Source organism: Trichosurus vulpecula, chromosome 2, assembly GCF_011100635.1.
Source record: "Trichosurus vulpecula isolate mTriVul1 chromosome 2, mTriVul1.pri, whole genome shotgun sequence".
Lineage (NCBI taxonomy): Eukaryota > Metazoa > Chordata > Mammalia > Diprotodontia > Phalangeridae > Trichosurus > Trichosurus vulpecula.
This window is the reverse complement of record NC_050574.1, coordinates 189,867,823-189,893,663: the sequence shown is the minus strand read 5'-3', so window position 1 is coordinate 189,893,663 and position 25,841 is coordinate 189,867,823. Positions and strand designations below refer to the sequence as shown.

The 25,841-nt window shown below is 41.7% G+C and overlaps 1 protein-coding gene across 1 annotated transcript in view; it reads left to right on the top strand.

Annotated features, from left to right (window-relative positions):
* Positions 1-6,253: 6,253 nt before the first annotated feature.
* Positions 6,254-25,841, top strand: part of SLC7A1 (solute carrier family 7 member 1) — a 68,568-nt gene continuing 48,980 nt past the window's right edge. Inside the window, exon 1 of the mRNA XM_036745921.1 lies at positions 6,254-6,330. The gene's annotated coding sequence lies outside the window, so the exon portion shown is untranslated. The remainder of the gene's footprint in view (positions 6,331-25,841) is intronic.

Sequence of the window (25,841 nt, the reverse complement as noted above, 5' to 3'; positions counted from 1 at the left end):
GTCAACCAATCAACAAGAATTTATTGAGCATCTAGTATGTGACAGGCACTGTAGTAGGCTCTGGGGATACAAATACACTGAATAAAGCAATCTCACAAGGAACTTAAGCTCCAACGGGAAAGACAAGTAAGTATGCAATTAAATACTGAATAAATGTAGAGAAAATAAATACATATTAATCAACTATAGGCTATTTTGGAAGTAAAGACATTGGTAATTGGGGACATCAGGAAAGGCTTCTTGTAAAAAAAAAAATTTTACCAAAAAAAAAAAAAGAGCTGTTGCTTGAGCCGTATCTTGAAGGATTCTGTTGATGAAAGTGAGGAGAGGGAAAGTACATTCTAGGCATGGGGGATAGCCAGTATAAAAGCAGAGATGGGAGATGGAATATAGTTGTGAGGAAGGGACAAAAAAGATAGCTTATCTGGATTGCACTGTGAGAGAGGATTGAAAGGCAGAAAGATAAGGTGGCTCTAGGTTGCGAAAGGCTTTACAAGCTAAACAAAAGAGTTTGTATCTTAAACAAAAGGCAATGGGCGGTGGGGGGCACTTGAATTTGGTTGGGGAATGATGTGATTATATCCCTACTTAACAAAAGTCTCTTTGGCAGCAGTGTAGAATGGCTTGGAGGTGAGAGACTAGGGAAGAGGAACCAATTAAGAGGCTATTGTAATAAAGCAAGAGGTGATAAGTGCCAGAACTAATTAGGTCTCTCCTATCCTAGGGTGGTAGCTTTATGGGTAAAAGAAGGGGTGGAATGTGATTTTGTGGAGATAGAAATGGTAAGAATCAGTCAGCTTCTAATTAGCCACTAGTCTGACAGTAACAGTTTTATTTTAATATCATTCTAATTCTAAGACATTTCTGACTTAGAGAGATATCTAAAATCACAGTTTCTTCATGCTCTCTAACCCCTCTGTTTAAAGAAAGTTTTAGGTAACATAAGCATCAATGAAAGAAAATCAAGGTATATAACAATATATCTTATTCTTCCTGGACCATTTTCTTCCAGGAATCAATGGATTCCCTCCCACACATCTATATGGTAATTTATTTTTGAATAGGAGATAGTGAGAGTGCCTCCCAGGAAGCGAATAGGATATTTGCCTGGAAGTGGATCCTAGTCTAAGACCTTGAGGAGATAACTCCTAGATGGGTCAATAAGATTACTTTTGAAGTAGGAAAAGGAGAGATTTTATCTAGACCAGAAGTACTTTATTTGTCGCATTTTTAAAACTCTTGTTCTGCCCTACCTTCCTTCACACTTGGAAGTAAAGAAAAAAGCTTTTATTAGGCCAGAGAGGAATCTTATTTTATAATAATTTTCAGTTCTACAAATGAAAGATTTTTAAAATATGCTTTCGTATTTTTGACTTGGGACACTCAAAGTAGGGTGGTGCTTTCCACAAAAATAGGGAAGTTCAGAAGAGGAGTGTGTTGTGGTGGATTTAGGGTTCTATTTTGAATTTGAAATGTTTCACAATGGCAGTTGAATTCAAAATGTTTAAAAAGGGGACACTGCATTTGAAATGTCCAGTAGGAAATTGGTGATATGGGCCTGAAGTTCAGAGGAGATATAAGGATAGTTATATGTGAATTCTGTGAGCTACCAGCATAAAAAGATAATTAAGCGTATACACACACACACACACACACACACACACACACACACACACACGGAGAGATAGGTGGTTGTGGTTTGTCCTTCCATCTTGAAGAGTACCATGACATCAGAGAGATGATGACATGACTTGCAATGGACTTTGTTTTGAGTGAGAGAGGGCTGTGCAAAGTCACCAGCCTCATTTTCTCCTCCAGAGCCATATGAGTCCAGTAGCCAGATATTGATCAGGATGATTGGAGATGGCCCAGGATGCCGTGGGGGGGGGGGGGGAGAGGGGGAGAGAGAGAGAGAGAGAGAGAGAGAGGGAGAGAGAGAGAGAGAGATAGATGCAGGGAGTCCAGGAGAGAGCCTTGAGGAATACCCATTTTTAGGGGACATACTATGATTGATGGACCAGCAAAGGAGACTGATATGGAGTGATTAGACAGGTAAGAAGAGAGTCAAAAGTGAGTGGTATCACAAAAAGCCCAGACCAGAGAGAGTATTCAGGAGAAAATTGTAGTTAACAGTGTCAGATAGAATAAATAGATCTAGAAAGATGAGGACTCAAAAAAAGCATAAAATAGAGTAATTAAGAGATCATTGGTAACTATATGTTTAATTTCTTAACCAATCATTAAATTAAACAATATTTCTAATTATTTAGCACAATGCCTGGCCTATAGTAGGCTCTTAATAATGATTGTTTCCTTTTCCTTCCTAAGAACAAATAAGTAATAATAAAGTCACTATTTGTTAATGATTAAATTAATAATAGATATAGGTATTTATTTCCAGTATTTTATCTGTAAGAATGACTAGTCACTTCAAACCCTCACTGTTACTGCAGATGACTTGTCTTCTCTTTTGAGAACAGTCTCACACCATTTATTCAGTGTAACAAATAATTTGCCAGAAAAATATTTGCCAGAATCCTCAAGATAGAGGTTATAAGTTTCATAAATAATTTTCACTCTTCTTAATGAATTATTAAGCACCTACTATGTGCCAGGCACTATGCTGAGAGCTGAGGACAAAAGAGGCAAAAGATAGTTCCTGCCCTCAAGGAGCTTACAGTCTAATGGAGGAGACAACACGCCAACAAATATATACAAAACAAGTTATATACAGAATACATAGGAAATAATTAAGAGAATTTGGGAAAGCCTTCCTGAAGAGGATGAGGTTTGAGTTGGGATTTAAAGGAAGCCAGACAGGACAGTAAGTGGAGTTGAGGAGGGAAAGTGTTCCAGGTTGGGGTTGGTTTTGGGTGGGGGTAGCTAGAGAGAACATTTTTTGGTCTTTTTCTAGCCATGACAAGAAAATAGGCTCTTCACCAGTGACTCTGCATCGAACGGCAATGGTTACCCTCCAAGCTTTTCTGGGCTTAAAAGAGCCTGTATAATGTCTATAAAAGAGGCATTTGGAAAAAGAGTTTACAAATACAGAACTAGATCAATAAGAGTTCAAAGCTGGGAGAGAGGAAGACTCTGGTCCTGTCTCTGGTAAATACAAGCAGTATGATTGCAAGTGAATCACTGCCTGTATGTACAAAAATATTTATAGCAGCTCTTTTTGTGGTGTTAAAGAATCGGAAACTGAGGGGATGTTCATCAATTGAGGAATGGCTAAACAAGTTGTGGCATATGACTGTGATGGAATGCCATTGTGCTATAAGAAATGAAGAGGGGGTGGTTTCAGAAAAAAAAAAACAACATGGCAAGACTCATATGAACTGACGCAAAGTGACGTGAGAAGAACCTGGAGATGATTGTGCACCATAACAACAACATCTTAAGGATGATCAAATTGTAAAAGACTTGGCTATTCTGATGAATACAATGGCCCAGGACAATTCCAAAGGACTCCAGGATGAAAAAATGCTATCCACCTCCAGAAAGAGAGAACTATTTAATTCTGAGTGCAGATTGAAGTATAATTTTCTTTGCTCTTTTTTTGTGATGTGGCTGATATGGAAATATGTTTTGCATAGTTTCACAAAAATAATTGATAGCATGTTGCTTGCCTTCTCAATGGGTGGGGGAGGGGTGGGAAGAAGGGGGAGAATTCGGAACTCAAAATTTAAGAAGAAAAGTATGTTAAAAATAAATAATATACATTTTAAAAATTGAGAAGTACATAAAAAAGTAAGTCACAAGATCTCTTAGCTTCAGAAAACTCCCTACGATAGGAGTTCCCCATATCCTTTGACTTTTCAATAAATTTTGCAGTGCTACCAGTAAACATGAAAGGAAGTAAATTCTAGATTTCTCATACATACATACAAAAGAAATACAATAGAGATTAACTTTTATTTTCTAAGGGTACATAAAAATTTGGTAACTTCATTGATTGGAAATCACTTAGGAGCTTCTGGAATATCTCAATAGGATTATGGGTATTTTGGAAAATGAACTTGTACCCTTTGGGATAATGTAAATTGCCGTTTTAGAACTCTTGCTGGAAGATTTAAGTTACAGTTGGTGAAAGAGTTAATAAGCTTTTCAAGGCATCTAATTTATTATTGGGGAGTGAAACAGGCACTAAAAGAATGGAACTAAGTGTCAACAATCTAACATAGAGGAACAGGATAAAGACAAATTTGAGTTGCCTGCTCTCCCAGTGTATTTTCAACCTAGTTAAAGGGATCTCAGCTTTTCCAGCTTCTTCCCTTTCTCATGAATAGTGAGGATTTACCTTTTTTTCTCTTGACAGAAGGGCCTTTTCTTTTTTACACCTTCCTTTCTATTGACTCCCCATTTAGCTGTAACCCCTACCTTCCACCTCAGTTCCATCATTTCCTTTTTGGTTATCTTCCTAGGTGCTCAACAACTAATAATATCTGGGATACTCTGAAATATTGGTTGCTGGTTATTGTAGCCTAATAAATGCTTTATATATTGCTGTTTTAACATTATATAATAAGGCTTTGATTCAATTCAATTATTTATCAATTACTAACTAGGTGCAGAAACTATGCTAGATACTGAAGATACAAAGAAAAAGAATTCGCTGCCCTCTCAAGGCATTTGGAAATATCATTAAATATTCAATCAACATGTTTATTAAACTCTTCTTTATGAGTAAGGCTACTAAGTGCTGGGTGCGTCCATCAATCAATAAACTTTTATTAAGTGCCTACTATGTACCAGGCACTGTGCTAAACACTAGGGATGCAAAAAAGAGGCAGGAGCTTACAATATAATGGGGAAGACAACATGCAAACGGTATACACAAAAATATCTATATGTGTGTGTGTGTGTGTACGTATATATGGAGCAATAGGAAATAATTAACAGAGGGAAGGCTGAGGCTTGGTTAGGAAATATGACAGGGGGGCTAGGGATTCAAAGAGAGGAGGACAGTGTAGAGTTGAATTTGTTCCCCAAGGGGTCAAGTCGGGAAGAAAAGGAAACAGTGGCTAGTGCAGAGGAGAGGGCCTGGTAGAGTATGGAATGGTCAAGCGACTGGAAGTCACAGTGCAGAGAAAGAGCAGGGTTTTGTAAAGGAAGGCAGAGAGAGAAGTGAAAAACCAAAAAGGTTATGGTTGAATAAGGTGATTTCAGAATTCTTGAACGCAGAGCTGGTACATTTGCAAGTGATGGCAAGAGCAAGGGCATGACGGGCATTCTGTGTGGCTGAGGTTAAATGTAGCTCATGGGGAGGTGAAGGTGTCGAAGAACTGAGTAGTAGTTGTTTGTCCTGGGGGCGATGCCCATCGTGCAACTGAATTGCATGTAAGTGAGGGAGGACTGTGCAAGGTCACCAGGCTCCTCCGGAGCCATCTGGGCCCTGGTTGCATAGGGATTCTTCTTCAAATAGTCTCTCACTCCTCCAGTCCTGGGGGTATTTTGAAGAAGAATCCATATGCATGCTTAAGTCTACCTAGCGTGAGCGCAGGAACCAGGAAGACCTCAAACTTGGTCCCTGCATTCAGTCAGCTCCAGCACCTAATGAGAGGCAGCGCTGTCTGGCATAGGCACCCCTTATCTGCTGAAAGTAGAAATAAATATAGCTTAAAAAGGTATGGTGGGAGCGTGTGAAGTCTGTGCGTCCAGACGGGGCACAAAAAAGCAGTCATCATTTCTTAGTCACCTCTGTGTGCCAGTCATTGTGCTGGGCGCTGGAGGTTCGAGCCCCAACGACACGGCTGGTACAGGCCTTCTCTGCCTGCACAACCGTCCTTACCTCCCGCGGCTCTGCGCAGAGACCCGCAGATTCCGCGGGGAGGAACGCTTGCTCCGTTTTAAAGCGGGGTGGGTGAGAGACGGGGCATTGAAGCCTCGTGGCGCAGCACAGCCCGTCAGGGAGCCAGCTCAGCCTCCCACTGACACCACTTTAGGGCTAAGTCAAGGTTAGTGGTCCCGGGCCCGGCCCGGGACTCGTCTTCCCCGGCCCCCGACGTGCAGTCTGCGTTCGGGGTCTCCGGGCTGCAGCTGCGGCGGAACGGAGACCCTGGCGAGGCCCCGCGTCCCGGGCAAGCGCTGAGCGTCAGCCTCGGCCCAACGCGCGTCTCCGGGTGGAGATCTGAGGGCTAAGAAGATGCCAGCCACGCCCCCACCCCGCCAGTTATCCGCCCGCCTCCCTCCTCCATCTTTCCCTCCCTTCCTCCGGGGCTCCCCTCTTCATTCTCTCGCGCCGAGCCTCTCATTGGTGCCCGAGCCCCGGTGACGCTGCGGCTGGCGGGCCTAGCGAGCCTAGCGGGGGGGCCAGCCCGGGCCAGGGGGGTAAGCGTGTGGGTGGGGAGGGGGAGAAGGGCGCGGGGAGCTGGGCGGGCTGAGCTTGCGCGCGTCTGATGAAACCCAGCCCCTGGATTTCGTCCGACCTCCGATTTCATTCAGTGAAGCGCGGGGGCCTGGGAGGCGGTGCCTACAGCCCGGAGGTGTAAAGAGAGGGAGCTGGGCAGCCGAGAGCGAGACGAGAGACGGCCGGGCGCGCCACGCAGCTCCGCTCCGCACCAGAGGCAGCCTCAGCGCGCACTCCGGGCCAGTATCCTCCTCGGGACCCCCACCGCGGTCGCCCAGCTTTCTCCCGGGACCCCCCGTGACAGGCCACAGCGGCGGCACCTCCATCCATCCATCCCTCCCTCCGCCCCGGCGCGCCGCATCCCGCCTCCACCCGGACCGACTCCCTTGACAGCCGCCCAGCCCGGTGAGTGACCAGTGCCTCCGCCCTTCTTTCGGGCTCTTCCCCAGCCTGGGGTCACCTTGGTTGGGTGCCCCGGCACTGGCCGGGCTAGGGGATGGAGAACGGCGCGTACGTTGGAGCGGTTAGGGCCCCCGCCCGCCTCCTGGGGCTCTCGCATCCCCTGGAGGGAGGACCTGGGCGGTGGGACGGCTTCGGGGCCGGGGGAGGGCTTGGGTCCAGGACCAGGGCTCGTGGGGATGCGCTCTTCAGTGCTGGCTCCACATGCTGCTCTCCTGCGCCGCGGAGTCCATTTTGCTTCCTTAAAGGAGCAGCGTGGTGTATGATGCAATATGTATACTAAGGAAGCGTGGACTGCCGGGCGCTCCTCACTCTCCCCGCGGGGGGCTGTCCTTGCCACCCCCCGGAGCCGGGATGCTCGGGGAGCACAGAGGGTGGGCGCCCACCCCAGCATTAACAGGTCAAAGGCATCACCGGACTGGGGTGGCACCCGGGAGGGACCTTCCCTTACATGGCGCTCGGAGCGGCTACCCACCCCGCCACGAGGCCGGGGATGTGTCACCCAGAGCCGCTCTTGTGGCTCCCGTTTCCTCCCTTTCTTCCCTCCTCCTCCAGTCCCCCGGGCTTATCCCGAATCAGGTGGGCGGTCTTCCGGAGGATCCCTGTAAGCCCAGCTGTCGCCGCATCCGCGGCCGCCGGTCGCACCTGGTCACTAAGCCAAGGTCGCCCTCCGCCCCTCTCCATTTTGTTCCGTCCCAGGTGGGCTCGGGGACTCGCTAGCGCGACCCGCAGAGCCGGCTCTGACTTTGAGGACCGGCGGGGGTGGGAAGGTGGGCAGCCCGCCTCAACTTTAAGTATCATTCCCTTTTTCTTTTCCCCGATAAAACTTGACAGGCTCGAGTAGGACTGTGGTTAAAAACGTGCTGGTGCGGAGGACGGGTCACCGTAATGACGGCTTCTGTTACTCCTGCCAGCAACGGCAGTCGCTTCCCCTTTTCCGTGGGCGTGGGAGGTAGAGTTGTTTAACTTCGCTCGATCAGGACGAGGAGCATGTGCTTCTGTAGGAGAGCTCCGTTTACTCACCGACCCACACTCCCATGCTTTCGGGAGTAGTACAAGCCGCTGCCTTGGCATTGGTTTCCGTGCGTAGGTACAGGAGGAGGTTGCCCTGTTTGACGTTTTACTTTTTACGACTGGAATACGACCTACGTTGTTTTCCTTTTCGTATTGTTTTCGTGCGGAACTTTCATTAGTCTTTCCATTTTATCTTAAAACATCTAGCCCGGTGTATTTGCTTAAATAATTGCCACTGTGCTCTATTTATTCCCATGACATTTTCACTTGGTCTCAGTGGAAAACAGCATCTTCTTTAGGAAACACACCCTTTTGTCATTAAAACAAAAGAGCTTAAAGAATTTACGTTCCAGACCTGAAACTTGGTAGGCAAAAAGGGCTAAAATCAAACAAAATATTTTAAAATTGAAACTGATATGTCACAAGGTTATATTTATCCATTAAAAAAATAAGGTTCAATTTGCAAATTAATCAAGGAAATCGTAATTGGAGATGTAATAATAATGGCATGAAAAGCCATAGGACAGGGTTTGTTAAATAATGTGTTGTAGTTTAATTATCTGAAAGTGGACTACAATGGTATTTATTAAATGCCTCTCAAGCACTTGGTGCCCTGCTCCACAGAAAACAAACTTGAAAGACAGGTCTCTGAACCTAGAAGCTTGTATACTAAGAGAGACATATGTTAACTATTTCTAAAGAGGTCTATCCACCCAGTAGGTAGGGGAGTGAAAGGAGTTACTATCTGTAGTGTCTTAAATCAAGTACTTTGAAAATTAATTTTGCCCATTTTTGAAATTCCAGATTTTTTTTAAATGGACCGTTTCTATACCATTCAATTTATCAAATGTCCTTGGAAGAATATGAGCTTATTTGATCCAGTGAAGAGTTTGAAAGGAAGTGCTCCTACTTAGACAGGAAGGCCAATCTCTCATCCATGGGCACTTTCCCTAATTTTAATCTTTGGATTTTTGTTTACCTATAATGTAATAGAAAATTAGGATGTTAAAGACAATGAGAAACTCACTCTAGTCTTAGGGTCACATTTAATATCTCATTTATATTAGAGCTTGATGTTTTTTTTCAGACTTATTTCCTATCTTTGAAGAAAGTCAGCCTTATCTAGTTTATATTCCTTGTAGTTCAATAGGCAGTTATTAAGGCCTGTGTTAGGGGGTAGGGGAGTTGGGGGTGGAAATGAAGTATTCATTGTAGGAGATCTAGGGTTCTTTTTTTTTTTTTTAAACCTAGGTCTTTTTCCTCCTAGGCTCTCACTCTTTATGCACATTCATCTTGTTCTAACCATTCAAGATAGAAGTCAGTGGCTCCCATTCATTATTCTGTTGACACCTTTTCCCCCTCAGCCTCCTCCCAAGGATGTCCTTGGACCCTATCTTTTTTGGCATTTCATCTCTATTGCACTGTGCTTGGCATATGGTGGCCCTTATTAAATGTTTGTTGATTGATCCATCAGTCAGGTAAGAGTAGTTACAGTACGGAGACCTGAGTTCTAGTCGGAATTTTAGCACTTGCCGTTCCATTAATTCATCAAGCATTTAAGAATCTATCTACTATGTTTCATGATGGCATCTAGTTGGTCCAGTAGCTAGAGTGCTAGGCCTGGAATCAGGAAGACTCATCTTCCTGAGTTCAAATCTGGCCTCAGACACGACCCTGGGAAAGTCACTTAACCCTGTTTCCCTCAGTTTTTCTCATCTGTAAAATGAGCCGGAGAAGGAAATGGCAAACCACTCCAATATCTTTGCCAAGAAAACCCCAAATGGGGTCATGAAGAGTAGGGCACAACTGAACAACGATGTTCTGTGATGAATGTTTATAGCGTGCACCATGGATAATATGTTTTGAGCCATAGGGAAACTTAGAGGCCATTTACTCCTCAATTTTACTGACAAAGAATCTGAGGTGCAGCTATATGAACGTCATAGATATGACTTGCCTTAAGGTCACACAGAGAATAAATGGTTTTCTTGGTTTTCTGACTCACTCCAGCTTCTGCTCAATATTGACTCAAATGCCTACTGTATGCTAGTGTAAAGACATCAATGTACTTAAATTCCGTTGAGAATAACAACTTGTTGACATAACATACATACGTACATATATACAAAATAAATGTAATCCCCTGTATTACCAGTAGAGAGCCCCAGTCACCTCCTTTGCTACAACTACCGGCTACCATTGGGGATAGGGTTCTTGGTGGAAGCTGCTTAGTAGGGTGGGGTAAAGATGGGAGAGTAGGGAAGATTACCTTTGAGAAGGACTTTGGTTGAATATAAGACCATCTTGGTTATCAGCATGGAAAACGCTCTAATGCCGGCACCTATCCTGTGGCTGAAGGGCTGGAGCTGATAGTCTCTTCCTAGGGCCTTACCTCTGCCTTCCCCTAGCTTTCCTGATCTCACCTTGCTAGACCTGGGAGCTTCTCTCTTCATGGCAGTCTGGGCATTTCCCCCTTCTCCTATGATTCCCCATAGGATTGATAGTAATTATGTCTAAACCTTGTGCCATTTCTTGCTCCTTGAATTGTTCACTGGAGCCAGAGATTGTGGCAGGCAGTGCTCCGCAGCTCAGTCCTCTGTTTAGGACAAGGCAGACTACAGAACTATGTCTCCTACTGTTAAATATGAATAGGTTAGAAGGGGGGCCCATGCCCCTCCACTGATCCGAGAGGGTCGAGAGGGTCGTTGGTCCTGAGTGCTGAAGCAGAGCTTTTACTTGTGTCTCCTGCATTTGGGAATTCAGGAGTATATTCCTTCCTTTAATGGCATTTATTTTTTTGGAGGCAGTCAAGGTTAAGTGATTTGCCCAGTGTCACAAAGCTGGTAAGTGTCAGAGGCTGGATTTGAACTCAGAGCTGGTACTCTACTCAACTGTTCCCAGGTAAGGATAAAATGTGCTCCATTATTTAGCTTTCCTGGAGTTTTTTTCTTCTTCTGGTACAATCAAATACTTACGGATTTGTGATTTCATAGATTTAGATATTCTGTCCAGCGATGCCGTTTGCAACTCATCCATGCTTGTCTGTTCTGTGAGACCCTTGACTACATCCGCAGATAAGTTCCACAGTGGGGTCCACTTTGCTTTTTCCTGACATCTTCAAGATGCCAGTGGTAGCACTCCTATGGAACACCTTTCAGTCCCTTTTACCTGCCAGGCGACCAGCCCGTTTTCTTTGCCTATCATACATTTCCTTTTTACTTCATGATGCCAAAATAAGAATAGACTCAGTGTGTTATGGTGTATAACTGCTTTCTGCTGAACTTTGCAAGGTAAATATGTAGTGCAGGAATCATTTACAATTGAGGAAAGCGAGGCTTCTGAGACATTAAAGAATTTAACCACAGTCATCCTGCGAAGGTGTTGGAACATTGCACTCCTGGACCTGAAACCCAGGTCCACTCCAAGGCTGTCATACTAACCCAGCCTTTTCTGGTAAACCTTTGGGAACTTTCTTTTTTATCTTACTATTTACTTATTTTCCCCCTTGTGTCCCAAGAAGTCTTTTTAAGAAATCATCAGAATCTTACTTTGAAAAAGAAATATTTAATGTATTTTATGACCTACGAATCTTTTGGCAGATTTGTAGGTTGATGGAAATTTTTTTTTCTCTTGATTTTGCCTGTAAGGCATTAATTCACCTGTGGCAGTATTTGCAAAGTTGTGTTTACTTGATTCCTTATTGTTATGAGTATTTCACCGTGGCAACATGCTGGCTGTAGGAAAGATTTGCTGGACAAAGTAATAAACTTGATTGTAAAGCTTGCCTAGTAAAAAAAGCTTAGAAGGAAGTTTGTTAGTTGTTTGTTTATGAAGTTAATGACTTGGCTTTTTTGAGCCTAAAAAACTGAAGAGTTTAATTGTACTTTTGATGAATAAATGAAACTTAGAGTTATAGCTTTGTAACTGAATAATAATTATCATAATTGAAAGAAGATGGATTTTGAAGATTTCAGCTTTAATGGTTACCAATCCTTTTGAAATGTCTGACTTTCTAGGTATAGGAAACAATGAAAAGTAAGATTTGAGTGGAAAAGGCATGAAATTGGAAATCATTGAATCTCAGCGTTGGTAGGGACCTTGGAGATCATAGTCCAGTGTCGATGAGGTCAAAACTGTTCTCATCATAACATTAAGATGTTTTAATTTCTAATATGGTAGTTATCAATAAATATAACCCACATTAGCTCTTTCGGGGATCCTTAATAATTTTTGAGAATGTAAAGGCTGAAGAATTTGAGAACCACTGATCTAATCCAGTCCATACCTGTACAAGAAACTCTGTGTACAGCATTCCTGACATGGAATCATCATCCTGCATTGGCTTGAAGGCCCACAGTGAGGAGGAGGCCCCTCACTACCTTCAGAGGTAGCCAATGGAGAGCTAATTGTTAGAGAAAATTTTTCCTTACATCATGTCTAAATTCCTACAATTACCAACTTCTGCTCTTTGGTCCTGGCTAGTTCTGCCCTCTGACGACAAGCCGAATTAAACTAATTAAACCCCCTTTTGCCTGACAGTCCTTCAGATATTTGGAGGTAGTTATCACATTCCCCTAAGTTTCTCTCCCATGTTCTTTTACCTGATGTTTAATCAGTATAATCCCAAGGTCTTTCACCATCCAGATCTTTGTCAAGACACACTCCATCTTATCAGGGTGGCTCAGAAAGGAGAATGACTTCTCCTAATTTTACATATCTTGTGTTAAGAGGTCTGGCTTTTTATCAAAATAAAAACTCTGCTGTTTTTGATTTAGACTATTCGTCATATGGCTCCAATCTGGCTTTCTAAATTTATTCCCCATCTCACTGCCTGATGCAATTCTCCATTCCAGCAAAACTGGTTTACTTGCCACCTCCCATGTATGACATCCCATCTCCAGTCTACATTCCTTTATATAAGTTGTCCCCCATGCCTAAAATATTCTCTCTCTTCAAATGTTTTGCATAGTTTTTTTTTGTGAAACGTTCCTTCCCCCTCATTATTTGGTATTTACTTGTGTACATGTATTCCTAGCGCTTGGCACATTGTAGGTGCTGTCCTTGGTGAATTGTCCCCATTGTAGAATCTCCTGACTTTGCAACTCTCATTTAGTAGCTTCAAGAAATTTGGAATGACTTTCAGAAATAATTTTGTCATTTGGATTTATTCTTCATTTTTTTTTTAAATTTGAGATTTGATTTAATTTAATTGAGATCTTTGATTTCGACAAGAGATGTGAAACACTCAGTGGGTATTGATGCAGCTTGCAACACTCCCAAGCGTAGCTTGAACAAGATTAAAATGTAATTGGAGGGGATAGCTAGGTGGCACAGTGAGTAGAGCCCCAGCCCTGGAGTCAGGAGGACCTGAGTGCAAAGCTGGCCTCAGACTTTTGACACACTTACTAGCTGTGTGACCTTGGGCAAGTCACTTAACCCAGTTGCCCTGCCTTCCCCCTCCAAAAAAAATGTAATTGTAATATTTAACAAAATAAAAATACAGTAGAACATAGATAATGTTAACATATGCTTTTCTTAGTTAATGCCTATGTATGGTTTATTTCTATTTGAGTTTGATACTACTGGGGTAAGGGACCTTGGGTGGTAAATTCCCTCTACTGACGCTGATTGACAACTCATCTCAGTCAACAAGCATTTATTGAGTGTCTGCTAGGTACCAGTAACTGTCCTGAGCTCTAGGGATACGAAGAAAGGCAAAAGACAGCCCCTGCCCACTAGAAGCTCACAATCTAATGGGGGAGACAACATGCAAACAGCCACATACAAACAAGCTGTATACAGGATAAATAGGAAATAATAAAAGGAGGGACAGCAACAATTAAGAGAATTAAGAGACTGGGAAGGGCTTCCTATAGAAGGTGAGATTTTAGCTTGGATTTAGAATCTTAGGGGGATGGAGGAGAGTTACAGTAACTTAGCCCAGTGTGTGTCAGATGCAGGGACCCAGAACTTTCTGTCTCCAAGGCCTGCCATCTCTTCCCTAAGCCAGTGGCCTCTTGATTCATTTATCTGGTACATATTAAAGAATCTTAACATACAATATAAGGTGTAGAGATATGGGTGACATACAAGTTCCTTGAAAGAAAGAGGGCTTAAATATTTTCAAGATTGACTCTGTAAATCTAATTCCATCCAAGCTCACAAGCCTGATAAGGATAAACTGCTTCACAGGAGACTCATTGTTTGATCAAGGAGATCAAAGATCAGATCTGTAAAAACCCTATAGAGGGCAGGCTTCTACATCTTTACTTGAACGCAGAAGAGAAAAAAGAACAGCCTTTGTGCAGTAGATGAGCTCTGTGTGCTGCCCCTCTGACTTTGTACCGCTTAGGTTGAGTAGCCTCATGTTTATGTTTGTGAGTGTAAGTGGGAGGAGGAAGGTGATGGTGGTGGCAGAGATTAGAGAAATGTTGACACTTAGAAAAAATCTTGCTGAACTTCTGCATAAAAAGGATGCTCAATCTAAACTTTCTAAGTGACTGATTGACCATGTGAACTCCCGGCTGCTGATCTGGTTTTTCTGCAGCAGTTCCTGCAGACAGGTGCATGGTTTTCGGAGCTGATGGCTGTGTAGACTCGGGGAATGGTTCTCCGCTTCGTTTGGTCGTGAGCCGTGACTTACTTTCTTCTTCTAACCCCAAAGGACCTATGTAACCTGCCACGTGGGGTGGCAGAAGGGAAAAAAAGTCAATTATAACATTGTCACCTTTAGTTAGGCCCATAGATTCTGTAAGTTGGCAGGTTTTTCAGGGTGACCACATTACAGGCATACTACACCTAATACTATTAATTGGTTCCTTGAAATAGTTGTTTATTATTATCATTGCATTAACATTTTCATATAAAAATTTTCTGTGTGTGTGTAAATATAGATATATACATATATATTTATGCTTTTTATACATATTTATGCATGTTATATATAGTTACATGCATACTCTCATACCATGGTAGATCCCTGAGCTCATTGACTTGGGTACTGTCATAGGGTCTTGGGGTCTTGTAATCAAAGTGCTTTGTCAGCTTTTAATTGTAGAGTCACCACTGTGAGAAAAGCTATTTTCCTCCATTTTTTTCTCTCCCACCGGACATCACTATTGAATGATAAAGATAGCTTTAATTTGCCCATTTATATCCTTCTGAGTTATAACTCATATTTGTATATTGCTTTAAGGACTTAAGAAGAAGCTTCCTTGCAAACAGCCTTGTGGGGTAGATAGGACAAGCAGGTTATTATCCTCATAGAGATAAGGAACCTGAGAGAGCATAAGTGACATGTTTGATGATGCAAGTAAGTGTTGGAGCCAAGCTTCAAACCCAGGCCTTTTGACTCTTAAGCCCTCATCCCCCTTTCTAAGTCAACACCAGCGTTCTGAGTACCATGGTAAACTGTCATTCTCTTACTGGTGATGGTTGTTTGTCCTTCATTTTAGAAGTGGACTATGGCATCAGGAAGGTGATGTCTTGACTTGTAAGTGAATTGGGTTTAAGTGAGGGAGGGAGTGTAAGGTCACCAGCCTCACATTCTCCTCTGGAGCCATCTGGGTCCTGTGGCAAGATAAAGATTAGGATGACTGGAGATGCGCCCCCCATTATTATTAAACAGTGTATTGTTTGGAAACCTGTGGAAAGCAAACATGTGAGGTCAGAACTCCTGCTAGCTCTGAAAGGACATTTTACACATCTCCAGTTCTCCAGAATGGATTTGGATGCAGTGATGAAGCCAGCTGTTTTTGACGTGGAGTCTGTGACGCAGTCCCTCCCAGGCACCGTTTGTGGCAGATAGGCTTTTGCAAACAGGGCTTGGTTGACTAGCATTAATCAATGATCATGCACAGTGTGCCTTTGGAGAGCCGGATGACAGCAGAGCCATTACAGATGACTAAGGCTTTAGAGCTAGAAGGAACTCCTCCAGGCCAGCCTTCTCATTTTACGAATGTGGAACCCGAAACCCAGAGAAATTAAGTGACTTGTCTGATGTCAAAAAGCAGAAAGTAGCGGAGCTTGCATTCAGACCCAGGTTCTCTGACTCCAAATCCACTGCTTTCCGCACTGTACTGTACAGTTTCTCAAAGGTCCCCTTCATACAGAGCTCAGCCAGATAAAATGCTTGACGAAAGATGACAAGAACCTTTCCCCCTGAAGGGCCTCGCCTTGGTCCCAGGAACAGAGAGAGGGGCCTAGGACTTTTTGCAACAGTTTCCCAGTGCTGTGGGTTTCTCTTCTTCTGTGCACCAGAGAATAACTCAGCCAGCTTTTCCTGGACATTTGTCAGTGTTTACTTTCAGGTAAGGAAAAGCCTAGATCAACATTTTCCAAGTGAATTATTCCATGGAATTTTTGAGCTTGAAATATTTTGATAGGGATCCAGATAGGGTTTTGACCTGAGATTTCACCAGTGTAGGGAGCCACTGGAAGAGCAGATTGGGTTGTAATTCTAATAGGGGTTGGCACCTTCTCTGCAATTTAGAAGTCTCAGAGAGTTGCCCACGGCACTGAGAATTTTTGACTTACTCAGGGTCACATAGCTGGCATATGAGGGACTTTTGTGCCTTTCTAACTTTGTCTGGCTCTATCCACCACCCCGGGCTTTGAAGTATTTTGATGGAACTCACACATACTTTTCTACAGAACCTCTGATTACAAAATGGACCTGGAGAAATTTCAGGAGAAAAAGAGGAAATTATGTCTATTTTCAAAGTGGAAGAAATGGTTTTTGCATGCAGTTGGGGGAAAAATAAAATATTAAATCATTTAAAAAAACAAAGTGGAAAAAACAATGTAGTATCTTTAATCTTTAATAATTTAATGTATAATTTAATAGTTTGAAGGTAAAATTCCCACTAATTGAATTTTTCTCTTGGGAATCTTTGTTCTCATTGTATGAAACGCATTTTGGGAAATGCTGGTATCTTATTAGAGGTTCTAGTGTTTTAAAGTTCTCTCTTGCTTGTTTTTGCAACTCTTTATTCTTTCTTAGAACGAAGCAGGTAGGATGGAGAAAAGTGAATAAAACTCAATTCATGGACAGTCACTTGGGTTATTTGAGTGACCATCCAGTTAGTGGATTTTGTAAAAGTGTTTTGCAAACCCATAAATAGCACTGCCTTGATGCTAACTACCTGTATATCTTGGATAATCAGGAATTGAGTCCAAAAAACCTGGGTTTAAATCTTGCCTCTGATGCATATTAGCTGTGTGACCTGGGGCAAGACACTTTACCTCTGTGTCCCCAGACAATTCTTTAGGGCTAAAAGTTCTGCATTGCTGGAGGGAGTTTTCACATTGAGAGTTCTCCATACTTATTAAATCACAGGTTGGAAACTGATTTTCCATTCCTTCTTCCCCCCCCCCCAAAAAAATCTCAAACCAAAACAAAAAGCCCCCAACCCGCCCACCAGATTTGATGTCAGTGTTAGGTTCTTTGGATAAACCAGTTTGGTTTGTGGATTAGGGAATGTATGTCATCAGGAGATAAGTTCTCAGAAACAGCAAGGAATTGTAGCCTAAGGTTTTCCCTCTTCCCCACCCCCACCCCCATCTTTGATGCTTCTGTTTCCTTCGCTGCAATTCTTCATGTGTGGGAAGTGCTTCCACGGCTATGGATCAAAAGCAAGAAATACTATGATGTTGATTCTTTTCTTTCCTCACGCGCTACACCATCACCTTGAATGAATTGGCCTGATACAGGCACCTTGTGCAGCCTCCCAGAATCCGTACACCCTACTGAGCCATACAGCTCTTAACCTGGAAGGGACACATGTATATTGGTACTTTCTTCAAAGGAACTCTTTGAAGTGCAACCATTTCCTTTCCTGAAAAGAAGGGAAATTGAAAATAAAACTTCTTGTTCCGTAGAGACAATGTGCTCTTGGATCAAAGGAGCTTATAAACGGAGACTCAGGATTTCGGCCTTGAAATATAGGTGTGACTGACCCAATATTCACAGATCTTGAGGAACATATTGGGGTCTCTGAGTCTGGTGAGAGCGTTCTTTGATTTCTAACAAGATTGTAGGATAGATATTGGGTCATGCCATTAAAATCACTCTGAGTTGGATTATATCTAACACTTTATCCAACTGGTTCTCCTCTGGGTTTTGATCTTTTGATATGTATCTAGAGAAGATGTTTAAGTGAATACTAATGTTTTCCCAGGGATGAAGAATAATAATCTGCTTGATTTATGTATTAATGTTGCTTTGAACATCTCTCTTTGGGATTAATTCTGTGTTTTGATTAATGAAATACATCGTGAAATCAGTAAGTACTTAGCTTTGTCGTTTTGGGGTGTTATCCTTGATAGATGGTGACATTTGGTTCTTAGAGGGCCAAGGAACTGTCCATGGGCAGGTATGTTAACAAAAGAAATCAGATTTAAATTTGGTTCACCTGCCAGTAGTATGAAGTCTGGTGGGACTGCCCAGTGTGCTCACACAAAGATTCATTTGACTGGTCCATAGAGACTTTTTCTTCCTTTAACAACAAAACATTATATTTTGGTCTTCTACATTCTATATTATTATTATTCTCTATATATTCTATACTATTGCCCCGAAATTATTTCAGTTACCAGCTGCCAAACTCATAGCAATTCACTGCAAGGACTAGCCTTGAGCAGAGAATAAGTTGAGATAGAGAAGTCAGTAGCAAGCTAATAGAGGTCTAGAGCAGAAGGGACCTCAGAAGCTGTCTAGATCAATTGCCTCATTTTACAGATAGGGCAGCTGAGCCCCATGGAGTCATTTACTGTGACTTGCCCAAGGTCATACAGGTAGTAAGTTGAAGAGTCAGGTTTTGAACCCAGATTCTCTGACTCCAGGGCTACTGTTTTCCACATTATATACCATTTTGTCTTTCTTGTATGTGTGTGTGTGTGTGTGTGTGTAGGTTTCATTCCTTCGAGGTTCTACAGGGTAAGGATTCTCAGATAAATATTTTGTGACCTTCAGGCAAAAATCCCTACTACAACTTAACCTTCCTATTATCCACTGAAAATTAGTAATTATTTCCACGAATGCTATCAGGCTTAGATGGTATACACTATTTTAAATGACCTCTGTTGTCTGACCCTAGCTTACCTCCTTCTACACTGTTGTAGATGACATGTTTGGTCAGAGACCCCATTTTTTGAGATTCTGAGGTGCTTATGTGTATCAGTTTCAAGTGACTTTTCTTAGGCTTAAATTCACTGGTTTAGATGTAGGTGGACTCTATCTCAAAGTTCATTCCTTTTGTAGAGGAAGGTACAAGAAAAGGAATCTTCTTAAAACAACACCCTTTGGTTTGTATTTATTAAGCACCTGCTATGCGCCAGACATGGTGCTAAGTTCTGATCAGTTGTAAGAATGTTTGTTATAATGATGATAATGGTAAATAAAGGGCTGTGTGGAATAGCGGATTGAGTACTGGACTGAGTTAGAAAGGCATGGTTGAAATCCTGCCTCTTGAGCTGTGTGACTCTGGACAAGGTCGCTTTAACTTCCCCAAGCATCAGTTTGCCTCGTGTACAAGATGAGGTTAGTAGTATCTACTACCTCAGAGGCTTGTCGGGAGGCTTAAATGAGATGATTTTTATAAAGCATTTTGCAAGCAGTAAAACAATCGTGTCCCCGAAGTCTTGGTGCAATTTTAAGCTAGTGAAGCTTAGCTTTAAGCTAGTGAAGCTCAATCAATTAAAACACTATGCAGGGTGTCTCGAAAGTCTTGACACAATTTTAAGATTACTAAAGCTTAGCTTTGATTTTAATAATAATTTAATAATAATTAAAACATTATGCAGGGTGTTCTCAAAGTCTTAGTGCAGTTTTAAGATACTAAATCTTAGCTTTAGTTGCGTTCATTGTAAATGAATGAATGAATAAAACCACCATGCAGGGTGTTCTGAACTTTCTTCCTCTTGGCGTAGTTTTCAGGTTATTAACCCAAAAGCAAAGCTTCAAGAGCTTAAAACTGCACCAAGACTTTTGGGACACTCTGAATCTTTGTTATTATTGAGTAGAGTGTTCAAGTAAGCTGAAGACTTTGTTGTTCTGGGTAGTATTTCATGAGTTAAATTTTGTTTTACTTGATAAAATACACCCTAGTGGACGTCTATACTGATAAATCATTTGGGAATAATTTTTAGGAAACGAGGTCACAGTGACACTACAAAGAAGAACAGAAGATAAATTGGTTAGTTCGTTGAAACAATGCCCTTTCCATTGGAAAATAGTGATTCCTAGTAGTTCATTTTTCCATCATGGTTCAGTCACTGCAGTCCCCAAATGACCAAGATTTAACACAAAAGTGATAGGAATTAATACCTTACCGTTGTTTGAAGCAAGAGTGGCTTGTAATGACATAGCATTTCCTATAAATCCTCAACTTTGTACTTTTAGCAGCTTATGGCAACTGTGATTGCTTTTTAAAATCTCAGCCAAAAACTTTGGAGGATACTTAAAGCAAACTCATCATCTTCTTTTTGGGTAATCAGTGCATGTAAAAATTTAGCAATGGTACACATCGGTTGTTTCACACTAACCAAGTTCCTGAAATCCTCAACCATAAGGTGCTTTTATATCCTGTTGGTATGTTGGTAACCTTACTGAGCTAGAAGGAACCCGGAGCCTAAGGGGGCTGCTAGTTCTCCTTTTCCACAAACGCTTAAAACTTTCTTCCAGAAGCTATGTGCTATTTGGGTAGGGTAACATTGGCGGGTGGGGCAGGGCGAGGCAGGATGGTGGATTGGCAGGGGAGAACAGAGTATAATTTTATAAGGAGCCTAGTTTGCTCATCCAGGGGGCACGGTATGGATAATCCAAAAATAACAATGGAGAAATGCAGGACAGATGAACCAAAAATAATTGAATTTTTTATGGATTGCATCTTGGAGTCTGGAAGACCTGGGTTCAAATTCCAGTTCAGACACTTACCTACCTGTGTGACCCATAACCTCTCTGTCCCTCAATTTTTGAATTTGTAAAATGAGGTTGATTTCAGTGGCCTCTGAGTTCCTTCCTCTGAATCTCTGATATGACTGTGCAGCTTATCCTTCAGCCAAATTGGACTGCTAACTCTTGCTTTCTGTCTCATGGCTCCAGCCCCAAGCATCTGTACTGGAATTATCTCATGATTTTTAAGGCCCAGCTCAGCTGCCACCCTACTCCCTGAAGAGCCTTCTCTCCTCCTCCCTGATGAAGTCTCCTTGATCTCAGAACAGTTTGCTTATTTCCTTTGCCTCTATCAGGCTGCCTTCTGGCCATCTTAATAATCCTCCACCATCCCCAGCATAACATAGTATTTGCTGGTAAGCTCCCAGAGGCTGGGAACTTGTTGCTCATTTTTGAATCTTCTGCACTTTACCACCATGCTTTTAACGTATTATTGAATTAGATATGCTTATCGAACTGGATTTTTAAAGCATCAGTGCCTGACAGTGTGAACCCAAGTTTTCAGTGAGGTAAGATAAGACAAAAGCCCCTGCACCTCAAAGAGCATCATGCCGACTGCCTCACACATAGTAGGCTATTAAATTTTTATTGGACCAGTGTGGGTGTGCCTTTAAATTTCACATCCTCTTAGGTCAAAGCTCTGAGACCTGAGGAGGGGTTTAACATGTGCAAATAAGGGTGTTCCCATTATTGCATTTTAAAGGCAAGTTTGCCTTGTAGAACCTCAGTGTGAAGTGAAGCTGCTGGTTTCGATAAGATGCCAGGTTGAGAAAGTAGAAAAAAAAATGCAACTTTAAAACTTTAACAAAAAGCAGAAAGCCCAGTGTTTCCTGAAATGAATGTGTATGATATTAAGACAGCAGCAAGGTGGATAGATCGTTTGCCCCTTTCCAAATTAATCAGGCCTAAGACTTCTCAATTCATAGGAATGCCCGTGAATTCCATCACTGTGATTATGTTTCTTCACCTTCTGATTAGACATATTAAAAATAAAGCAGGAGTTACAAAGGGGGCTGTAAATACAATCTTAATGCGATTAGTGACACTCTCTATTTAATTTGTTTATGTAATCAATCAACACAGGTAAGTATTAAGTTCCTCCGGTGTGCCTAAACGTTAGGAAGTTTGCTATGCATTGTACACTCATATCACCTGTGGTCGAATTAACTGACAATTGGATTTGTTTCTATAAAATGTTGCATACCTATTCCATTCTGGAGAATGTATCTCCTTATAACATTGCTAGGGGAAAAATCAGATTTTTTAGATTAGGTCATTGATAATAACATTATGTGACTTTTATGGGAGGATTCAGAATGAAACAAACACACACATGCGTGCGTGCGCGCATGCACACACACACACACACTCACACACACAAAACAAATATGCCAAGAAAGTATTCTATACAACCGTAGTAGTATGCAAATTAAGGCAATAATGAGGAATCCTGAATAGAGAAATAACATCATATCAACCTATGAGACTTCCTCTTATTTTGAGAATTATATAGTACCTTTTCCAGGAATGAAGCTGTAGTAAATGTGGGGGCTGCCCGTACTCAGCATTTTTTATATTTGCATTTTCTTGACAATTACAGTTCCTCATTGCCCCGAGTATATGATGGGAAGATGAGTAGTAAATTCCTGGTTTGGATTGTTATAGGGATTCTGTTGTTGGGAGCCTAATTCCAGAAACTTTATAATTACTCATCGCTTTAGCAAAGAAGGAAATAAGCAGATACCTCAGTGACACAGACAGATGGGTAAACTAGCATGTATTTAAGATTCATGGAGAGGCACAGATCACAGTCAGAGAAAGGGCTTAGTGAATTGAAGTGACTGTGGCCATGTAAAAGGGTAGTCTTTCTCCAAAGGAGCAGAATATTTTTTTTCAGCAAAGAAAACTGAAGCAAATTAGTGGTATAGGGAGGTTGAGTTGAGCCAGCTTATATAAACTACCCCGAGTCAGAAGATTTGGATTCCAGTCCTTATTATTATTTTTTTTTTGCCATTAACCAGTTCTGCGCTTAAGTTTTTAATTTCTACCTCTTTCCTCATTGGACCCATGATTCCTTAACAATAAAATTAAGGAATTGAGCTAGATATAACAGGTAAGTACCTTCCATCTCTAAGGTCTATGATTCTTTTCTGTGGTTGTAAGAGCTGTGACAAAGCAGCAAGGAGTGGGTTATCTTGGGGAGAAACTTTCTTTGTTGTATTAAAGGAAGGTTTAATGATGCTTTTTGTGGTTTGTTTTTATGTTGATATCAGGCCCAACAAATGCCTCCCCTCTTTATTAGTCCAGTTAAGGACACAAAAGGACATTGGCCATGTCTGAACGCTTGTGCCTCATTACACGCATGTTCAGTCATCTTCAGTCATGTCTGCCTCTTTTTGATCCCTTTTTGGGGTTTTCTTGGCAAAGAGACTGGAGTGATTTGTCATTACCTTCTCCAGCTCATTTTACAGGTGAGGAAACTGAGGCAAGCAGGGTTAAGTGACTTGTCCAGGGTCACACAGCTAGTAAGTACCTGAGGCTGGATTTGAACTCAGGGCTTTCTGACTCTAGGTCTGGCACTCTATCCACTGTGCCACTTAGCTGCCTGTAGTCTTGTTATTTCTGGCACCTTGCTACCAAAAGAAGGGGAGTATGATTTGTCCTCAATCTAGTTCAATTTAATAAGCATTTATTAAAAGCTTACCGTGTGCTTGGTTTATTTTGGGGATGTAAAGACAAAAGAAAAGCGGAAAAGGAAGTCTGCTCCCTCAAGAGCCGTAACAGCACGCATACAGATAGCTCCTTTGTTAGAGTATAAGCTCCTTGAGGGTGGAGAATGTTTTGCTACCTTTTGTGTCCCCACAGTTTAGCACAGAACCTGGAACGCTTAGTAGACAGTCATCGATGTGATTAATACAAACTAGATATAAAATAAAAACACATCTGGAGATCAGGGAAAGGGCAGGTCATTATTTCTCTTTTCAGGACTGCTCATTGTTACCTTACTTAGCATACTATTTTTGGAGGTGTTTTCCTTTGTATTGTTGTGGTTGTGTAGATACTTTCTTGGTGTGTTTGTTTTGTTGTGTGTGTATTTTTTTCGTTTCGTTCTGAATCCTCCCATAAAAGTTTTTTTAAATTTTGAAGAATTTTTCATTTCTTGTGTCTTATGGTGGAAAAAAAGTTCATTCAGACTATTGTAGAAATGTTCATTAAGCGCTCTGCGTTTGTTGATCTCAGCATAGAAATGAAGGAAAATTAAGGAGTGTTTTGCCTGGAACTACCTATTACCAAAACAAAAAGATACCAGCCAGTGCATGGAACTATGCAGGATAAATCAATACCCTTCTGAATTAACTTTGCTTAATGTGACTTAGAAAAGCAAGCATTTTTGGAACAGTTTTATGGTCTACAGAAATCCAAATGGGCATATTCCGCTCTAGTGGAAATATTTGTCCCCAGAGAAGGGAAAGAGACATATTTAAAAAGGAATGCCTGTTTCCTACTGTTAAGCATGGTGGAAGCAGCGTCCTGGTGTGTGTGGTATCTCTCTTCTGAAGGTGTTAGTATCTTGGGATAGTTTCGAGAGAAGTTTTGGCATCAGAATGATCTCAGCAGGGAGGAAGCTTGGGAGAGGTTATTTTTTCAACTGGACTATCCAACACACACATCAAAATGTATACAAGTTTTATCAAAGGAAAAAAGAATTAGGTATTGTCTATGGTAGCTCGAATTTGAGGGGAAAACTTCAGCCCTCATAAAGAACAATTGAAACTGTGTATTGTAATATTTGGAAAGATCCACTGTTTTCTGTTTTGAAGTGTTTGCTTCAGATGTTTTTACTTTTTCCTTGGTTCTGCCCTCTCTACGCAGACACCCTTTTCTGTAATCAGATAATAGAAATGTTAAAGGTGAAATATCTGTTTCCTTGGCTGCCTCATGGATAAGAAATGGCATGTGGTTGACCTTTTTATTGCTGCTTTAGCAAAAAGCATATGTTGTGAAAGTAAGCTTTTCATCTAGATGTAGCAACATCTTCTAAGTTAGACTTTTAATTGGTGCCAGGTACCTAATGGTAGGGATATTTTTGTTAATTGAGGAGCTTGCTTTCTTTTACTATTGAGTGTGCACAGGCATTGAATGCCAAAAGGCCCAGAATGGGGTCCTGATCAGAGGCCTTGCCATCTCAGTAATAGACTCCTGTGACCTTTTTAGCCAGGGATAGCAGGACAGAACAGAACACGCCAGATTCTGATTTTCTGATTTCTGTACCCCTTTCCATATGCAAAAATGCTCGTAGGACTTCAAAAGATGTGATAGAAACCTTGAAACTTAATCAGCGTATTATCCCCAGGTAGGGGATTTCTTTTCTTAAGGTTATGTAGATTTGCCTCTTGTTATAATTCTGGAGAAGACACATTGGAATATTCTTTTGTGCCTGCCCTTGGACATTGTGTGTGTGTGTGTGTATGCATTGGAGTACACACAAATATTCCGACACCATGGTAGATCCCTGATCACATTGAGTTGGGTACTCTGTTGACCAGTTCCCATGGCAACCCCATAAAACAAAGAATAATTTGTATTTCTTTATATTTTTACTCTTAACACACTTCTGATCTTATTGGATTAGAGAACTCCCCTGCCCATGTAGATTGATACTTACAGTCTTAGAGAGTTGTCTGGGTAACTGGAATGATTTGCTCAAAATCCCAGCAGCCAGAGTATGTTTGGACTCCTGGCTAGCTCTTTGTTTCAGGATTCCCCTCCCCTCTTCCTTACCATGCTCCTGTATGTAGTATGTTTGTGTCATCTGCAGATTTGATAAGCAAGAGTGCAGTCTATGGCTTTACTCAAATCACAGACAAAAGGCCAGGCAGAAATCCCTAGGGTGCTCCATAAGAGAACTCCTTCCAGGTTGATATTGTGACTACTTTTTGAATCTGGCCATTTAAACAGTACCAGGGCCAATAATTGTATGTGCTATTGTTATCTGACCCTATCTCTTTATCTTTGTCAAATACTTTGGTGAGATCTAGGTGAAACTTTCTATTGTTGTTCAGTAGC